The sequence below is a fragment of the Frankliniella occidentalis genome, unplaced genomic scaffold, assembly GCF_000697945.3.
Source record: "Frankliniella occidentalis isolate FOCC.00 unplaced genomic scaffold, Focc_3.1 Scaffold149, whole genome shotgun sequence".
NCBI lineage: Eukaryota > Metazoa > Arthropoda > Insecta > Thysanoptera > Thripidae > Frankliniella > Frankliniella occidentalis.
The window spans coordinates 315,756-322,083 of NW_026267276.1; the positions used below are offsets into that span (position 1 = coordinate 315,756).

General features: G+C 65.8%; 1 protein-coding gene across 2 annotated transcripts in view; it reads left to right on the forward strand.

The window, feature by feature from the left end:
- Positions 1-6,328, forward strand: part of LOC113210443 (protein glass) — a gene marked incomplete in the record, with an annotated part of 212,275 nt that overhangs the window by 179,525 nt on the left and 26,422 nt on the right.

Consider the following 6,328-nt stretch of genomic DNA (forward strand, 5'->3'; position numbering starts at 1 on the left):
GGAGGAGGGGGGCTTTCTTATTCTGATTGAGTTCATCAGGTGAGCCGAGCCCGGCCCGCGACCGGGAGGTTGGCTGGCCCGTGTGTCACCTCGGCGACGCGCCCACCATCAGTCACCGCCCCGACCCGACCCGACGCGCTTACGCCCCCGCGGCCCGGGAAAACAATACAACTCTGCGGGGCGGGGCGGCGGCGGCGCCTGTAACCGCGGTGTCGTTGCGCGCGGTCCCGTGCCGCCGCGCCGCTAAGAGATTTTGACGGATCAAGATTATTTACGCACGCGCTGCGCGTGTTTACTACAACTACCTTGTTTATGTGGGGCCCCCGCTCGCTCGCTCGCTCGCGCGCGGTGCAGGGGGCGTTCCTCCCCCGTCCTCCTCCTCCCCCTCCGGGTGGCTCGTCACCTGTTTAAGCCTCCATCATCCTCGGCGGCGATGCGCGCGGGCGATGCATCAAGCTGTCCCACCTCCACTCGAGCCTCATCGTCGTCGTATCTTAAAATCGCATGAGCTCACCGTAATATATTTTTTCCCCCTGACATACCAAGTTGTTTTTATTATTTTTACGTATTTTTTTTTCGAGTTCGCTGTGTTAAGTGGGTGGTGGGGTTGTGCGCATGCGCATGGCGTTCTAAGGTGATGACGGTCCTGCTCGGCGGGGTGGCCTACCTCCTCCTCGCTCGCTCCCACCTTTTTTTTGCAGGGAGCAATGCGCCCATTTGATGAGCTGTGGCTCGTTGAAGAGTTTTCGAGAACCCAAATCTGTTGCGGCGCTCGTCATTGTGAAACTGTTTGGCGGGCCCTGTTTGAATCGTGGCCTTTGTGTGCGCCCCGGTCGGGCCCTCGTCATATTTGTGTGCGTCCGTGTGTGTGTTTGTGTCGTCCTGGCAAGGGCTTATCTCCCCACTGGCGATCTTGAGCAAGTTTCGCTCTAAACGTCGCTAAATTGACCCCGTCTCGTCCCGCGGGGCGACCGTCGTCAGCGCGGTCGTGTCGACGACGTGGGGAGCTCGTGTATGCTGCTGCTGCGTCGGCTGGTCGCGCCGCTGGGCGCCTCTGCTCTCGGCAGGGCGTCGCGTTGGCGCGGCACGGCGGCGAGGACTCAGTCCGCTGGCGTCGCAGCAGCAGCAGCAGCAGCAGCAGCAGCAGCAGCGCAACGTCCGAGAGGAGGTGTCACTCTTTCTGTTCTTTTCTGTGCGTTTTTATTTATTTCCTCGTCGTTTTGCTTTTTGAATGACACGCTCGCGTCTCTGCTGAAAGTTTATATTTTATTTTGCATGCGTCCCGATCTTGTCGATGGGCGCGATGAGTCCTGTCCACGCGGCTGCGGAGGTGGTGTTGCATGGTTGACGCGGAGGTGCTCCCGGAGGCCTCCCGCGGAGCGCGCGCGATTCTCTACATGCATGCCGGCTGGCGGTCAGCATAGCAACAATGATAAATGAAAGCGGCCCGATGGTTATCGCCGTGCTGCTCCGGGATTGTGTCCGTCCCCGCGGAGAGTGGCCCGGGCCGCGCGGTGGCATGCCCCCCTAACGAGTGAGTGCCTCGCTGCTTCGCGGGGGCGCGGGGGCAGCGCCGAGTGGCGCGCACGTCAAACACACCCTGCGCCGCTTGTTGCTTGCTGCTGCTCCTCCCCCTACTTGGCTCGTCAGATTGTTTTTCGCGATTGCCTCGCTCGCCTTCGCTCTGCTCCGCTCGCGCCGGGGCCTGTTGGGCGCCGCCCCGCCCGCCCGGGACTGGCTTCTGGCTGCTGCCGAAGGAATCCACAGCACACCGCCAAAGGTGTGAGAATCAATCTGTATGTTAATCCGGTATCGGTAGGCTGGTAGGTGGTTGTGGCGGGGCGGGGCGGCCCTCTCTACCCGACCAGCCTGGCCTGCCGGCCCGGGGTTTAAACACTCGGAGAACATTCACGTTCCGGCCTGAGCAAGAAGCACTGTCCGTGTTGTGAAGCGCCGTGTAGCGGCATTCTGTCACCTGTTTGTGTCCCTGCCTCCCCCCTGGCCCCCTCGTCCTCGCCCCCTCCTCCCTCCTCGCCCTCTCCTCCTCCTCGGCTCATCGAAGACCTCTCGTCTCCCGATTCGTTTCTTTTCCTTGTATCTCCCTCTCTCCCGGCGACTCTTCTTCCTTTTCTAATCCTTTCGTGCCGCTGCTGCTGCTGCGATCTGCTGCTGTTGCCGAGTCTTCCCGCGGAGCTTGCCCGCTCGCTTCTCTCCTCCCCCTCTTTCCTCGTCCATTCACCCGCCTCTCCCCCTCTCACATCGTCTTTTATCGCATTCCCTGCGTTTCATTATCATTATTTTCTTATAAAACTCGTGTATATCTCTATAGGTGCCCGTATTTTCCTTTTGGTTTATGTTTTTCAGTGACACTTTTATACGTGTCCTTTTCTTCTTTTTGTCGGCGACCCTGGGACTTGTCCAGCCACTCGCAGCATCCAGATAGCCCATCTCTGCCCCCTTCCCTTTGCTCACAGCCTCTCTCGCTCTCTGCTTTTACGCCCAATCTCTCTCGCTCTCTCCTCCTCCACCGCCTCGTCCTACCTCCTCGTCCTCTGATGTCGTGTGATTGTTTTGGAGTGAGGAGGGAAAAAAAGTGGAACTGGTCCTGTTGGGTCGTCTGAGCGCGGGTGGGGATCCGGTGACGACCCGAAGGCCGCTGCAGTGGCTCCATGGGAACCCTGGGGCGGATCCAGGAGGACCCTGGAGGACCCTGGAGGACCCCCGGGGGGAAGGGGAGGGAGTATCTCTCCACCTGAGGCGCCCCCGCGGTGCGTCCCCCCTATCGCCATGGCGACGGCAGGGCAGCCCGTCGTCTGGAGGACGTAACCGTGGAGCCACCCGGAGGTTGTTACGTTGCGTCCAGTGAGGGGGGGGGGGGCTGCAGCCAGCCGGGGTCAGGCGCCGCAAACTGCGCCTCGCCACGCCAATAAGCCTGCGCACCTGCCGGCCGGCCCCTAGCACTTCCCCCCCGCGAGTAAAGCGGCGGAGACGGCGAGAGAGGAGAGATGGAGAGCTGTGGTTGTTATTGATTCTCTCCCCTACTCTCACGTATCGGGGAAACAGCGCCCTCTCTCTCCACTCCCTCCCCTCCCCTCTCTCTCCACTCCCTCCCCTCCCCTCTCTTGGAAGAGTGGGGAGGTGGACGTGCGGGGGGTCATTCCTAGTAGTGAGAGAGAACCTGCCCTGTCGCCTGCTTCTAGTGGTGGTATAGGAGCTCGCCCAGGCGTGGCCCCTCGGTGCGAGGGTCCTCGCGAGGCTCGCGGGCCTAGTGGCCGGGGGGTGGGGTGGGGGCGGCCGATCCACCCCCCAAGGTCACGGGGGTGGGGGAGGCGCCCGCCATTGCGTCCGCTGAGTCATTATCGCGCATTACGCAATGCAGGAAGGCGTTGCTGACGAACGGGGTGCGACCTTCGAGGCGGTTGTTGGGCGCGTTGACTCGGGGCGGGGGCGGGCCGCCGCCGGGGCACACGGTGCCGCCGGTGCGGTGAGGATGTGTGTTCCCACAGTCCCGGCCAGCCTGTTTGGAATGTCCCGCGTTATCGAGGGGGGCATTAGGCGTGGCGTGGCGCGGCGGTGGTGTGTCTTGCCGCCTGACTTGCGCTGTCCGGCCAGCTGGACCCGGGACCCGTCCCGTCGGTATGGGTGCGAGCGAGAGGCCCGCTCCCGGCGGGTGACGCTGGAAGGCACTCACGTCAGGCAAGGCTGTGCGGCGAGGCAGGCAGGCAGGCAGCCGCAGCCCTCAACAGGTTAAGCCCCCACGGGGCCACGGGCCTCCTCCGGGCGCCCGCGGCGGCAGCGGTGGCGGGAGGGGGCCTAGGCTCGTTGCTAGGCGAAGCGACCTAACCGCCCTTGAACCACCAGCCCGCGCAGCCCGCGCCACCCCTCTGGCGCCCGGGGCGCTGCCCCCTCCCCGGCGGGGCCTCGCTCCCGCGCTCTCGCTCCTGAGCCCCTTGACAAACATCCTGGGGGTGCCGCGCTGAGCCCCGTGGGGGCCGCGGGGGCCCGCGAAGGGTCCCGGGGCGCCGCGGCGGCACGCACTGTTGGCGCGCCCCGCCCGCTCCGTGGTGCTCTCGGGCTGTCGGGCCTTCCACGTGCTGCTGCGAGTGAGGAGCCTCCCCCTCCCCCCCCCCCTCTCCCCGCCCCGCGCTCCCCGGAGACCGCTGCGCCCGGTCGATCACCGTGCACTGGAGGGGGTAGGCTAGCCGCACGTGCTCCCGTTAGGCCCGGCTGCATGGCGCAGTTTCCGGGCGCGCGGACCAGAGCCCCTCCGGGGTGGGCCCGGCGGCGGCGGGCGGGGACGAAGACGGCGATAGCGTTGGTGGCGCTGATGGCGATGCACATGCACCCTCGCTCGGCGGGGCGCCAAGGTCGCGGCCGAGACATAGTCGTGGCCGTAGGCCCCGGCGCACCCCCAGCCAGGGCCCCCCTCGCCTCCGCCCGAGGACGGCGTCGTGGGGCTCGGGAGGGTGGCCGCGCGCCGGGCCTCGCCGCTGGGTGGGTGGAGCGAGCACGCCCCGCGCTCGTGGCCGCCCGGGCCCTCCCCCTTGCACTGCCAAGTGTGGGCGGAAGCCTCATCAGGGCGAGGAAATGGCTTTGCACGGGACTACATGGCTTGAAAAGGTTTTGAAACTTGGTTTGAACGCAACAAACATGGGTAGTATTGCGAACCAATTCTCCGCGAGCAATTTTCGAAGTCTGCTTTCTCGCCCTCCATTGCCGGCGCGGCGTGCCCTATTGGGTGAACAGAACAGCCGCGGGGCGCCTCCCGCCGTACTGCGGATACTTGTTGGTTCTCACGCACTGCTTTGTGTGCGTTGGGAGATGGAGCCGTTGTTTTCCTTCCTGCGCGCCGGGGCGCCGGTCTCTAGCCGGGTGTCGGCCGGGGGAGGGTGGTGTGCCCGAGCGTGTTGCCTAGCTACCGGGCGTTGCTCCGGACCGCGCAGCAGCCAGCCAGCCTGGGGGGCGCCGGGTGGGCCGGCCGGGGAGCGGTGGGGGTTGGTCGGGGCGGGGGAGGGGCGCACGACCTTGGCCGCCAGGCGAACCGCGACCCCTCCGCGCGGCGCGGCGCCCCCCTCCCCCACCCCCGGCAGCCCGGGTGCTTGCTTCCGCACCCCCAGAGAGGCTCGGGCGAGGGGGGCGGGCCGGCGAGGAGGGAGCGGGCCGGGGGAGGGCGTCGCGCTCGTGCCGGTTATCGATCCCCGGAATCGAAACTCGAGTGTCGAGAGAGAGTGAGCACGAGAGAGGGGTGCGCCCCGGCGTCGGAGAGAGCGAGAGCGACGCTGTCGTGGTTCTCTCGCGCCCCCTGCCTGCCTCTTCCCCCCTCTCTCTCGCTCCCGTACAAGGAATTAGTGGACTAAACTGTGGGGCCCGGCCACAGGGAGCTGGACAGGTGGCCTTGGGAGCCAATCGGAAAGCAGCGCGGGGGTTGGTTTCGAGGGCTGTGGGGGGGATGCGTCCAGAACAATCGTGACGGACGGCCGGGGAGCCCGGCCGGCCGAGACTCGCCGTCGCCGCTCCGCATCGCCGCGCCCCTTGTGGGGGGCGGACTGTGCGCGTTACGGGGGCTGTGTCCGGGCTGTGCGCGTGACGGCCTCCGAGGGCCATGCTCCGAGATGAATCTCTTGTTCGCATGTCGTTATGTCGTTAGGGCGGTCGTCAGTCTCCTTGTAACCGTGCGTCTTCGCGGAAACCGCGGAAGTCCCCCTTCGCACCCTCCTCGCTCACCCGCCGCACGGCCTACGGGATGTTGAGGCAGCGCGCACTCGATAGTATACGATGCTCCGTGGCGTAGTACGCCGAACCCCCACCCCTTAATCCCCCACCCTATCCCGGCCGAACTCTCCCGAATATCATCCCCCGGCGGACGAGCGAGCCTCCTGCCTCCTCTCTCTTCTTCCCCTTTCTATCTCTCCCTCTCTCTCTTTGCTTCCCCCGTTTCTGCTTCCCCTCTCTTTCTCTCGGCCTCTCCCCATCTCTCTCCGTCTCTCTCTCCAGCGGCCTTGAGACACGTGGCCTAGCGACATGTGCCTCTCTGCTGGGGTGGTTGGGGGAGGCGCTGGGGCGGCCTGGGGCGCCGTTGGGGCCTCGCCGGGGCGCAGGGGTGAAGCCCGGGCTACTGGGGGAAATGGGATGGGGGAGAATCGGCGGGGTTGAAACTGCGCATCACGAGTCTTTGGGCCGCCGCCGCCGCTGCCGCCGCTCCCCGCCTGGAATGCCTGTGAGCCCCACCACACGGCCGGGGGAGCTTTGTCTGGCGGCCGTGTTTGCAAACGGACACCGAGGGGGGCGCTTTGGCACGCCCATTGGACGGAAAACGGGAGGGAAGCGC